Consider the following 15,000-nt stretch of genomic DNA (forward strand, 5'->3'; position numbering starts at 1 on the left):
ATTATATAGACTTTATTCTATAGCAGGTTACCTAACTACCGCGTTGGGGTTCGTCTTGTACTGAGGCGCACTAAAAGAATACATTTACATTTTAAATGTAATTTTTTATTCTATGAAATTTATCAGATACGTATTTCTTCAGGGTCGATAAAATAAGTACCAGTTGAGCATTGGGGTTGATGTAATCGACTAGCGCCCTCAACCGAAATTGCTGGCTTTGTGCAAAAATTTGTAACCAATAATCAAACTATACATTATCTACACTTTGGGCTTTGTTTTGATCCCCAGTCTGTGGAAACATTGTCTTCAATGAAAGATTTCTGTGGAGCCCCTCATCGTCTCAGCGCTCGATGACATAAATACCAGTTAAATTCTGGGGTTGATGTAATCGATCAGCTCCATACCTCCAACTTGCTGGCCTTCTGCCAAAATTTGAAACCGATATTATCTACATCACTAACACGGCTTAGCGGCATTTCCTTTGACTTTACGTTCTGAGTGCATATGCCGCCGGGGTCGAATTTGCTTTTCATTCTTTCAAGGTCGATAAAATAAGTATCAGTTGAGCATTGAAGTTGATGTAATCGACTAGCGGCCTCAGCCAAAATTTCTGGCATTGTTCAAAAATTTGTAACCAATATTAAATATATTATATGTAGATTATGATCCATGTTGGAAATGTTCCGCATTACATATATTGATTGATTTGTAAAGGAAAACAATATTTAGAAAGGAGTGAATTTGAGCCTCAAGCTTATTGCTATAGTGTCTGCTGCTTGCCTGTCTTTCTGTCTGCTTGCATGTCTGTCATTCTGTCTGCCTGTATATAAATATATATGAATAATTGCTTCGCAGAATTTAGCTAATTTCTATTGAATAAACCATAATATCATTGAAATGAGAGAAGCTGTAAAGTCAAATTATTTGTATGTTCGGGACTAACCTAACAACTACTAGAGATCATATTAACTGGAACCCATAATGGCATGCAAGGATTTTTTGAAAATAAATTTGAAAGAATAGCCCATGCTATAGTTGCGTGTAGCAGAGGCCCAGAATCGAATTATTTTAAGGAATTAAAAATAGTAACGTGGGTCACGGTGATAATAATGTAGACATAGTTTTTATTTTTTTTCCCCGAGTTAAAAAGTATGGAGCCCTCAGAAATAATTATATAACGTTTCGCTTCTGTGTGAATCGTTGCGGGTCTGCTTTTATTCAAGAATACAAGCCCACACTAACACAAACTCAGGCACAATGGTAATACTAACAGATAGTTCTTCCTATCAAAGGTGTAAGGCCTGAAAATTATGGGGATGGGATCAGTCGATCATATCGTCCGTAGAGTTTCACTAGGATGAAAGGCAAGTCGACCTCGGTGGAATTTGAACTCAGAACGTAGTGACGGGGGAAATGCCGCCAAGCATTTCGTCCAGCGTGCTAACGACTCTGCCAGCTCACCACCTTAATACTGACAAATAATATTAACGTCGTGTATACGTATAAATGAGACAAGAACTACAACATCACAAAATCATGCACATAGATATTAGATATTGGAATGTATAAACAGACAGAAGAAATAAAAATTAAAGGTATTTGTTTGTTTTTCTCTTTGTAATTATAAAAGAAGAACGTATTTTACATGTGCGAAGATGTTTTGATAATTTTGCCAGCAGTTGCGAGCATAACCACACTTGATTTCTTGCTTTTCCTTTTAATTTTCTAATTTACAACTAATTTACTTCCGAAGCGGATGAGAGGAACTGGAATGGTTCTTAGACAGCTTCCGTTATGAAACAACATGTCATATTACAAAACCCTGTGACAGTAATACGACTCTGTTTGATTTCATGCTATATGTAAGCAACGGTACACGGATGCACAGATTAGCACACATCCCCCTACACACATGTACATATAAACATGCATAATGTATATATATAAATATACACATATATAGAAACATATATATATATATAGATACATGCTTATATATATATATATATATATATATATATATATATATATATATATAGAGAGAGAGAGAGAGAGAGAGAGAAAGAGAGACGTATATATATATAGACATATATATATATATATATATATATATATATATATATATATATATATATATATATATGCACATATATTATGTACATATATATGTATATGTATGTATATATATATATATATATATATATATATATATATATATATATATATATATATATATATATATATATATATATGTATGTATATGTATATGTATATATATATATATATGTATATGTATATGTATATATATATATATATATATATATATATATATATATATATATATATATATATATATATATATATATATATATATATATATATATATATATATATATATATATATATACAGGCATGCTTCAGTTTCAGCTGTTCCGATTTAAGTCGTTCTTAATTATACGTCGGTTTTCAAAAATGATATATGGAAAAATAAAAATCAAGTTAAATTATTTTACTCGACTTTACGTCTGTCCGCCATAAATGTTGAAATCATAAAATCACTAGAAAACATTTAAAAGTACATAAAATCATTTTGTTGTACAATGAATAAGAATAAAAGCATATAAAGACACGTGCAGTAAATGTTAAAACATGTACAGTAAATGTTAAGACACACACCATAAAGTAGTGTATCTTAGTAAACAAAATCATGAAATCAGTTGTCTTGTATCAGCTTTTCCGAGCATATATTGCACTGTAGTTCCAATATCTACCGAGGCGTCGCTGTCACTCTTGATTCACACGATTGTTTTCAATTCAGATTAGTTTACACCTTTTTATCGGTTACTTTCTCATTCTCATTCATGTGACTTTGTTTGTTTGCCCCTATGGCTTCTTAGAAAATTCATAGAGAAAGTGGTAAGTGCCATGCTATAAACCTTGAGGATAAACTTGCTATGACAAAACGCCATGTAAAATGTGAAAAAAGTGGTAGCAATTGTATGATATTTTGGGATAAGTCGAACAACTGTATCGACGATTGTACATAATAAGGAGTAGATTTTAGTACATATCAAATCTGAAGCCCCATGGATGAAGAAAACTCTCATCAATAAGAAAAGGGGCAAAATCTTTGAAGAAACGAAAAGTCTTCTTTCTCTTTGGATTGTTAGGTTGAATAATCTGCGTGCTACTATTAGTCAAGAAATCATTCAAGAGAAAGTGTCGTCTTTATTTGAGGACTTGAAGGAAAAATACCCAGATGAGAAAGACGTAGAGTTCAAGGCAAGTCAAGCATGGCTCATGAGATTTTAGGAGCGAAGCAGTTATCACTCCATTAAGAGACATCGTGAAAGTGTATCAGCTGACGAACAAACAGCAGCAGAATTTCCTAATGCAATATAGAAAATCATCGATGAAAACGGGTTTCTTCCTGAACAGATTTTTAACGTAGACGAAACTAGATTGTATTGGAAAAAATTATCAGACTGTCCATTCATTTCAAAGGAGGACAAAACTATTCCAAGCTACAAGGTCTCATAAATACGTGTAACCATTATGTTGGAAGGTAGTTGTACAGGAGACTTAAATTTAAAGTCATTGCTTGTGTATCATGCACACAACCCCCGTGCCCTGAAGAACATACCCAAGGCATCTCTCCATGTTATATGGATGGCTAATTCAAAAGCATGGGTTACTGGTATTGTTTTTGGAGATTTGTTCTTCAATCAATTTATGCCAGCACCAGAGAAGTACTGTAAGAAAGGGATTCGTTTTAAGGTTTTACTTATATTAAATAATGCTCCTGGTCGCCCGCAAAATATCATAGATTTTGACCCCAACGTTACTGCCGTTATTTTCTGATCCAGCCAATGGATCAGAGAATAATTGCTATCTAGAAGCGTTACTATATGAAGCGAACGCTGCGGCAAGCAATAGCTGCAACTCATCTTGATTAGTCCATCACACTTGGAAGAGATACGATATCTGCAAGATATACGATATCTGCAAGATATACGATATCTACAAGGCTGTACAGATCATAGCAGCGGCATGGAATGATGTACAAGGTACGGCTTTGAATAGTGTATGGAAGAAGATATGCCTGGAATTCCTGAATGATTTTAAGGGGTTTGATAATGTTGTTATCGACAAAACGTTTGTGACTACGAGCAAAGAACTGGAAATAGATATAGAGAAGGAGGATTTCACAGATTTATTTGAAAAAAAGCAGCAGGCCCTGACGAATGAGAATTTAATAGATCTTCACGAGCAGCAAAATATAGAAGAGGAAGTCGAACCTCATCCACGTCAGTTAACCATTAAGAAAATATAGCAAGTATTTTGCATATATCAAAAAAGGTCTTTCTATGTTCGTGGTTATGGATCCATATGCTCAACGCTTTTTCAAGATTATGGGGAAGCTTTTGCTCCTTATAATGTAATCCTTAGGGAAAAGAAGAAGACAGTTCTTAAGTTTAGAAGTGTAAAAGGAAATTAAACTGTCAATGTGTATGTCTATACATGCATGTATACATATATAAATATGTATACATGTGTAAGTTTTCCAGTTTCTGCACCTTTTCTCCTTTTGTTTTTATCATTGTACTTGTTTTCTAAATTTGTACAAATTTTCAAGTCCTTGAGCGATGACTGTTACTCTGATTCATTTGAAACTTCGTGTTTTTGAAAAATTTGCTCATCTAATTATATAAAGTAAATATATTATTCGGTACGTCACTGGATGTATCACCCCCAATTGTATATATATATATATATATATATATACATGTATTCATCATGTTGAACTGTTAAATTCCATAAAGAACATTCTTTTTCTTCGCTTTTTTGTCATTCTCACTCCGTTTTTTTTTCTCTTAATACTTTCTCTCGAAGAGTGTAGATTCAAAACATAAAAGACATTTCCATTCTTCCCTAGCGTTAAAGTAATACACCTGCTTGTTGTTCCTACTCCTGTCTTCGTTTTTTTTTCGGTAATTTTGAATGATATATATATTCTCATGATAATATATATATTCTCATAATAGCCCAGTACTTTACTTCGTTATCACATGTGTCATCAGGCAATTAAAAGAATTTCCTGTGTTTTAACTTATCTATTGTTATATTTTATTAAATTTTCCTTATGAACTCTACAGATGTGTTTGAACGTTGTAGACAGTAATTATTATCATTTGTCGTCATGGCTTTGTCTTGGTTTATTTGTTTAAATACATTTATGTATACTCTATAATTTTACTTTAAATAATAATGTTGATTTATGTGAAAAAAACTACCGAAACAAAATATATATATATCTTTGTAAGTATGTATGTTTGTATGCATGCGTGTGTGTACATGCGTTTGTGAATATATATTAACAATTTGTCAAAGTAATCTGGTGGAATTGTACTTAAGGTAATATCATGCTAGAACTATATTATTCCAATGAGGTTTATCTATGTTTTTATTTGTCGAATTATATCTGGTTTGTTTTGGGAAAATGCCTCCACACAATCATGCATCAGAAAATATCACGGTTTGTTAGGTCGTTGATGTGTTTTTTTTCTGTTTTCTACGTAGATTTCTTCAAATATGCATAAAATTCAAGATCGTCTTGAGGGTTTCCTGAGTGTAAACTGTGTAATTTGATAGAGAAAGTTATTATGTTCTTGAATAACAGTTGTGAATAGCGGGGCTACTTCTCAACATTTTGAATGCGTAAATAGCCTGGTGGGAACTAAATTTAAATGAATTTGCATTTAATCTGATGTTTTCTTTACTCTTGCGAGTAATGTTAGATATAATGTACGGCTGAGAATTTTTCGAAACTATTTCCGATCCCGTAAGTTTCCTAAATGACAACTGCAGTTTGGAAATCTTTTTTTTTTTTTTTTTGGTGTTTCGTAATTCTTGCTTTAAAATGTATGATGATTGATATGCATTAAAGAAGGTATTCAGTTGAATTGATTGAAGACGTCTTGGAATATTTTCGAGACGGAAATGCAATCTTAGAATTATCCACGGACTGTCAGTACCAAATTTCCGATTTCGTAGTGAGGTTCCATGAATAATTTAAAATATCAATACTTCAACGGGGAAAAAATCTTTTAATTGGCACGGTAGAGTTGTTATTTTGACAGTATTTGTATACTCTCCCCACTCGTTTTGCTTAACGTGTCAACTTCTTTACTTCCATATGGTATTTCTTCGCAATGCAAATTTGGCATTATCTACTTCACTTTCTGTGAAATGTCTAGGTGCTAGATAATTGAACAATTCATAGCTAGGCATCCAATAGGTCATCACATCGTTGCATCAAGTTTCATATACATAAACATTTGGATAATGTTAGAACATACTAGCGTAATATTTTAATATTTCCATAGTACTCACTTGATAAATACTTTCGTTCCATATATAATTTCTTTCGATAAAGATTATCCATTAAGGGGTATGTCTATTGTCTCCTGAGTTACATTAAGCTTCTAAAAATTTGGACTGGTCCTTGTTACTGGATACTCTGAGTATACCAATGTGATTTGTGAGTCTATAACTGATCCATATACTATTTTTATTGAATGATTTATAGTACTTATAACTAGCCAAAAATCACTAGAGTCGTATATGAGCACAAAAGATGTATGGCGATGTGGTAACTACACTAATGTTCTATCCATGATGAGCCTGGTATTTGTCAATTTACATTTAATCTAAATACGATTACGTATCACTCGAGTCAAGGTTTCATTTAATCAAACTTTTTATGTTTTGTATAAAATAGTGGGTTAAGAAGTGACTAATAATAATAGTTTAAATTACGTTAAGTATTGACGTAACTTTGACGTGAATCGAGTGAAATAATATAAATTTTCTGCAATACATTCTTAAACGATGGCATCTTATCCACTAATGCCAGAGTAATGTTAGTAGATATTTATTTATACCTTGTATTTGAACTACTATTTGAATGTCTATGTTATACATAAACTACTAGTTTACGAAAAACCGAATCAGGAGACGAATGCTTTAGCATTCAGAGCTTTAAAAAACTAAACGTTTGGAAAAGTGGTCTACTTGCAAGTGAATGGACACATGCATAGATTGGATGAGGTAAATAAACAGCTTAATATACGACGGAATTCACTCTATAGACTTCAATGTCTGTTTGAATTGGCAAGCAGGAGAATATGTGATTGAGTATCTATGGAGCTATTTCAGTGAATGGGAAATAAATGAAATAAAAGATAAGCAACAAAAACGAACAAAATCATAATTCGTTATGCATTCATATCATGTTTTTATAGTCCTTTAGTTGCCTAAAGATATATATATATATATATATATATATATATATATGTGTGTGTGTGTGTGTGTGTGTGTGTGTGTGTGTGTGTGAACGCACTCGCAATTATAAACAAATACCTGGTCACAAACACGCGCATACGCAAATTTTTATCTGCATGCAATGAACGCTCCAACATTTTATAGAATAGCGACAGTATGTTTCTATATATATATATATATATATATATATATATATATATATCTTGGCTTCAAATTTTGGCACTACGCCAATAATTTCGGGGGAAAGAGTTAGTCAATTACATCAGTTCTAGTATTCAGCTCGTATTTATTTTATTGACTCCGAAAGGTGATATTTGAGCTCAGAACATAAGACGGACGAAATACCGCTAAGCTTTTTGCCCTGGGGGCTAACGATTCTGTCAGCTTGCTGCCTTAATTCTATGGAATATTAACCTACATTGCTATACAGTATTCTCATTATTGTAACAGTGTTTATAGTGAATAATATTTTATTGATAATGATAAAGTGGTGATTGTCATATTGAAGCTGATGATAAGATGATGATATCAATGATGGTTGTATTCATAATATCAGTAACAATATAAGAGGACTCTACTACAGGAAGCACAAGGCCTCAAATTTTGGCTGAAGGTATTAAGTCAAACTCGGTGGAATTTGAACTCAGAATGTAGCGACGGGCAAAATACCGCTAAGCATCTCGTCCAGCGTGCTAACGATTCTGCTAGCTCGCCACCTTAATAATAAAAATAATTCTTCCTGCTATAGGCACAGCGTGAAATGTGGGTGGGGTGGGGTAGTCGTTTACATCAATTCCAGTGTTTCACTGGTACTTGATTTAGCAACCCCGAAAGGATAAAAGCAAAGTCGACCCAGCGGGATTTGAACATAGAACGTAACGGAATATGAAATGCTGGTAAGCATTTAGCCCCGCGCGCTAAATATGCTGCCAGTTCGACGCCTTAATAACAACAACAACAACAACAACAACAATAATAATAATAATTCCTACTATAGACACAAGGTCTGAAATTTTTGGGAAGGGACTAGTCGATTACATCGACCCCAGTGTCACACAAAAAGATGAAAGGCAAACTTGACACCGGTAGAATTTGAACTCAGTACGTAAAGACGGACAAAATGCCGTGAAGCATTGTACGCAGCATGCTAATGATTCTGCAAGTTCGCCGCCTCAATAATGATATTATTATTATTATTATTATTATTAATAATAATAATAATAATGATAATGATAATAATAATAATAATAATAATAATAATGTTTTACCTATGAATTTGCGTGTGTAAATTGGGAATGCATACAACGTTTCTCTGCCCTAGGTGTACGGAAAACACTCGGCGAGAAATGGGAAAAAATTTGAAGAAAGAAGAAAAAAAAACATAATAATAATAATAATAATAAGAAGAAGAAGAATCTTCTCTAATATAGGCACAAAATCTGAAATTTTTGGGGAGGGGGCTCGTCGATTACAACCACCCAAGTGCGTAACTGATACTTATTTCATCGAACGCGAGAGGGTGAATGGCTAAGTCGACCACGGCAGAATTTGAATTTAGAACATTAAGACTGACGAGATGTCTTGTTCTTCATATCTTTCTGTGGTAAACTTTGTTTCTAGATAGTTTCTTTTCGGTTTTTGTCCATCATGTTTTACATTATGTATACACGTCTGTCTTTATCATTATATTTGTCATCAACGTCTCATTAATTCTATGTATTGTATGTGCTTCATGTCTTTTATAGTTGGAAAGTTAACACTTAATATACTTGCAGACGGAATTATAAAAGAAACTTTATGGCTAGATACATCAACAAAAAATGAAAACAAACGTTGATTTCATACATGAACACCGTAATTCGCACCGACACGTAACACGCACACACACACACACACGCACATTGATGTGCACATTCTCAGTGCTAATGGTGATTAGTATCTTATAGATAGAAATAAATTCTTGTACAAACTTGGTGTAAATATTTACTATGAAGTAAAATGTTGAGAAATAAGTTATAAGATATATATACGGACGTACATTTAAACATATACGTAATATAAATACATGCATTGATATATGTACATATATATATATATATATATATATATATATATATATATATATATATATATATATAATATATATATTTAGAGAATTAACACATATATATATATATATATATATATATATATATATATATATATATATATATATATATATGTATGTATGTATGTATGTATATGCATGTATGTATGCATTATGTATGTATGTATAAACATATATATACATGCACACACATGTACACACACACATCATGTTTCGAGAGTCTATTTATAAGGCAAAAGAAATAATAACAGCAAATATCTAATTTGTTTAGTCATTTAGATAGTTACCATTCTTCTGTATGGCCTCTTTCCGTCTGACAATGGGCTTTTAGAAGCCACGTTCATAAAAGTCCTTAAGTTTAGAAGTGTAAAAAGAAATTGAACTCATTTTCGATTCTGCACTTCAATTAAGTCTTAATCCACTCTAATGATTTTGTAATCTTCTAGATAGTAACCTGTAGCTGCTAGGTGAATATGGTGGGTGATGCGTAATTTCCTTGGCAAATTTTTCTAGGAGATTTTTAGTTTCTGTGGAGCATAAGTTCTAGCGTTTTCACCATGTTTTTCTTTGTTGATGATGGACGTTTGTGCTGCAAAGTTTATTTCAACTGTGTTAGCTGTTGGCAGTATACATCGGCTGTTATTGTTTGATTATGATCTAGTATCCCCCAATGAGTTATTCCACCATACACTGAATAACCACAGGTCAATTCTGGGCTGCTTTGCTTACTCGTCAGCACGACCGAGACACTGACGTTTTCGCTTGGCATTATCGTCAGGTACTCATGTTTCATCTGCAGCAGTGACTACATTAAAAATAATGGAAGGGAGGGCGGATCGCAGTGATGCACAACAATCAACACTTTGTTTGCGATTGTCTGCACAGAGATCATGCGTGCTTCATTTTACAAACTTTGACACTTTATTAAGCTTTTTCAATTCACGATGAATGTAGGCATGCCTCACGTTGAAGCCCGTCTTTAGTTTCTGAACTGTAACACTTGGGTTTGCTTCAACAGTATCTTTCAATTCATCATGATCCAAACATCTTAGGCGCTCTTGTCTTGATTCATTCGGCAGGTTGTAGACCCCGCTTCTGAATCGTGAAAGACCATCTCCTGAGTGTTCATTCCATCACTACGCCATCAATATGAGTGTTTTAGAGCATTTTGCTGCTACTGTTGTACTATTCTCTTTTTGAAATTCAAAGAGAATAACGTGGTGGATGTGTTTGCTTGTAGTGAACGTTGGCCGAATACAACTTCGATTACGACAAGTTAGACCAAATCTGAAAGAAAATGATATATTAATGGTTTCGTCTATTTCAAATAGAATTAAGAAGTTAAACAGCTTTAAATTTTATTACATATTTACATCTAAAGAAAACGGACAGTACGTTTTTTACAACCTGATATATATATATATATATATATATATATATATATATATATATATATATATGAGTATATATGGATATATGTACATACATTCACACACACACACATTCACACACACAGAGACACACACACGTATGTACACAAGTCATTATTTTGACTATGGCAAGATTAACGATTACTTCAAAGTTTTCGATTGATAGCCATCATATATATCTTTTACTTCTTTCAGTTATTCAACTCTGTCCATTCTGGGGCACCGCCTTGAGAAATTTTCGTCAAACGAATCAACCTCAATACTTATATTTTAAAGCCTGGTACGTATTCTATCAGACTCGTTTGCCAAACCGTTAAGTTACGGGAACCAAACACACCAACTCCGATTGCCAAGTGATGATCGGGGACAAACACAGAGTGATAGACACACACACTCACACACACACGCAAGCACGCAAATACGCACGCACCTATCTATTCACCTATCCATCCATCTGTCCGACGTGGTCTCTCTCAGTATTTCAGTTTCCGACTACCAAATGTGAGTGTTTCTGTTTCTCACCAACTTCTGCTTTACAATCGGTGATGGTGTCTAGCGGTTCGGCAAAGGAGACCAAATATAATAAGTACCAGGCTTTAAAAAAATAGGACCTGGTGTCAATTCATTCAACTAAAATTCCTCAAGGTTGAACGCCATGATATACATATATATATATAACTTTTTCACTGATCTCGGTTCTGTTTATGGCTGAGGCTATTGGTCGAGTGTACAGGAACTGATGTAGCAGATATTTTAAAAACTAATTTTTGGGGTCGTTCAACTTTTCCCAACTGATCAATAGACCAATTGATAAACCTATCAATAAGGAACCTATAATAACTACTGGAAACAGCTGTAAGCCAAACTTACTCCAGTATAGAGAAAATATCGAATGATCATTATTTATAGATAGTCTTGTATATCACTCTGTAAATAATAGTTTCACTGGAGCGCAACGACAGATTTATAATATCAAACAGTAATAGACTACAACCTCAGATGCTGCTATAAGTATACTTCAAATTCTTTTTACTAATCTAAATAATATTGTTAGCCTGGTGTGCCAACGGAGAGTTTATGAAATATTTTGTCCGCATTGGTAATCCTTTATCAATAACTCTTATATATATATAGCAAAAATTTATATTCAGATGAATTAGGTACTTAAGTTGAGGCATCAGAATTTAGTACGATATTATCCATACAGTTTCAAAATAAGGTGATTAAAATCTAAATAAACAACAGGATATCCAAAGGTAATGCAGTACGATCGTTTCAAGCGACTCCATTTAAATGAACAATGCAATCGTTACATCAATTTAAATGCAGTGCAATCCTCAGCTGCATAAAAGCATAGAATTAAATTAAATTAAAACAGATAGACACATTATTATAATTTTACCTAAAACCTCCAAGAAGGTAAGGAGATAGACAAAGATCATGCTGTCTTCACTTCAGTTTAGAAGGTATCAGGAAAAAAAACGTGCTAGAGATCTACCTTGTGACAATTTTTTGGGGTCAGTTTTAATTTATATAATATTTTTAAGCATATCGAACAAAGAAGATGAAGACAGTTGAATATTATTTTCCCCTTACATTAAACCCCATTTGATAACAAAAAAAGAGGATTTAGCGGAAGAGGGATGTAATGGCTGTTGGCCAAATGTTTGAGTATTGCGGTCAGAAATTAATTAGCGAAAGAATAAGTTGATGGATACATGAATTTATGTATTTGCATATATTTTATGGATATTTGTGCATGTATATATGTGTGTGTGTGTGTGTGTGTGTGTGTGTTCGTGTGCTCACGTGCATTCACATGCGTATGTGTGTGTGTGCGTAACTGTTTGTGCGTATGTATGTAAACTTACATCTTTATTGGTATGCATTTATGTATATATAAATATATATATATATATATATATATATATATATATATATATATATATATATATATACACACATATATATTGTATGTATGTATATATTCATATATGAACATACATACAAACACACACACACACATACACGTATATATTGGCATTTGCTTATATATGTGCACTTGGGTGTAAATATATATATATATATGTCAATGTGTATGTCTATACATGTATGTATACATATATATGTATACATGTGTAAGTTTTCCTGTTTCTACACCTTTTCTCTCCCTGCAAGTATGTCCTTTCCCTTCCCTCTAGGCTCCTTTTTTTTTATCATTGTACTTGTTTTCTAAATTTGTACAAATTTTCAAGTCCTTGAGCGATGACTGTTACTCCCCGATTCATTTGACACCCCGTGTTTTCGAAAAATTTGCTCATGTAATTATATAAATTAAACATATTGTTCGGTACTTCACTGGATATATCACCCCCAAGACTGAAACCTGAGGTCCCAGTCAAATAGGTATTATGAAGTTATATAGTAAGTCTAACAATAGAGGTTACGGTATTACATTTATTCCTTCATTATAGTGATTTAAACATTACAGCATACTTCTCGGATTTATAGTCTTCTTTTTATCTCTACACACACACACGAACACACACACACACACACACACACACACACACACACACACACACAGAGTTGTGAATCTATATTACATACGAGTAGGCGTATGTCCGAGTATATGTTTGCGTGTGTATGTACACATATGCACATATATAACAGATATTTGTGATTGTTTATCTTGGATGGTTGGATATCATCATTGTTGATGTGGAAAGAAACCTTATTCCCAAATTACTGCTTATAGTTAAAACCACCGAAGAGTAAGAATAGACAATGGAAGTAACAAGAATAAAAACTGTAGCGAGTTATGCTACGGACATTGTGCTTGTTGCTTCATATATAATAATAATTGTTTCAAATTTTGGTACAAGGGTAGAACTTTCGCATAACCGAATAAGTCGATTACATCGACTCCAATAGTAAACTGCTACCTATTTTGCTGACCTGAAAAGGAGGGAAATTAAAGTCGATCCCAGCAAAATTTGAACTCAGAACGTAAAGTCGGAAGAAATATCGGTGATCATTTTGCCCTGCGTGCTAGCGCTTCTGCCACTTTGCCGCCTTGTTTATATATATATATATATATATATATATATATATATATATATATATATATATATATATATATATATATATATATATACATACATACATACATACATACATACATACATACATACATACATACATACATACATATATATATATATATATATATATATATATATATATATATATAAAAACAAAAGTAAATGAGTATATGCATATATACGTACAGGTATGTGCATACCGACATCCACCTGTATGTATAGGTGCATATCTGGGTACAGGACATTGCAAACAAACGTAGACGAGAACACACGAGCCACATAGAGAACATTCTACTTCATCAGCTACCCACGTTTTAACACCGGCGTTTCGACGAGCTTCGGGCAGGACGCATCGTTAAAACGGCTCGTCCCATGGATCGCAGATTAAATTTGTATACGCAAATTAAATCTAGCCATGGAGGAATGTAGTGGCGGACAAAAAACAAGACAGGAAAACAAACAGAAAAGGCTTTACGGCCAGACGAGAAAAACTGTGTGGAATAGTGAAATTTCCATTCACTTAACCATGAAACGATTCGTATCCAATTAACTAAAGGCTTGGTTTGTTTACACTTTTCCCTCCGGTTTTTTGTTCTATGTGTGCCATAAATATCGCCATCCGCTTTAGAGAAAAATTTGTAGTTTGGAATCAGTAGTTCTTTGACTGCTATTTCTAAATTTTCAGTATGTTGGAGAAGCAACTCAATTGCTAATCCCTGTATATTTGGCAAAATTGTTAATTATTAATTCTATTATTAATTGACGATTCTCTGCCCTTATTCTTGTATATATATATATATATATATATATATATATAGTAATATAGTCACAAATTGTGTGTACTCTTTAATAAATGTGCACATTTCTTAAAGACAACACACAACTTGTGAATTTCCTTCCTAAAGGTTAGTACCATTCTACTCTCTAAAAAGATTTTTCTTAATCTGAACTTCTTGAAAAATATATTTCTCTAAATATTAAAACTGTATCAAATAATTCCTTAAATACTCTCATT

General features: G+C 32.9%; 1 protein-coding gene across 2 annotated transcripts in view; it reads left to right on the forward strand.

Annotated features, from left to right (window-relative positions):
* LOC106867807 (atrial natriuretic peptide receptor 1) overlaps positions 1 to 15,000 on the forward strand; it is an 865,062-nt gene that overhangs the window by 29,891 nt on the left and 820,171 nt on the right. The window lies entirely within an intron of this gene.

This window comes from Octopus bimaculoides, chromosome 8, assembly GCF_046866305.1.
Source record: "Octopus bimaculoides isolate indiv1 chromosome 8, ASM4686630v1, whole genome shotgun sequence".
In the NCBI taxonomy this organism is placed as follows: Eukaryota; Metazoa; Mollusca; class Cephalopoda; order Octopoda; family Octopodidae; genus Octopus; species Octopus bimaculoides.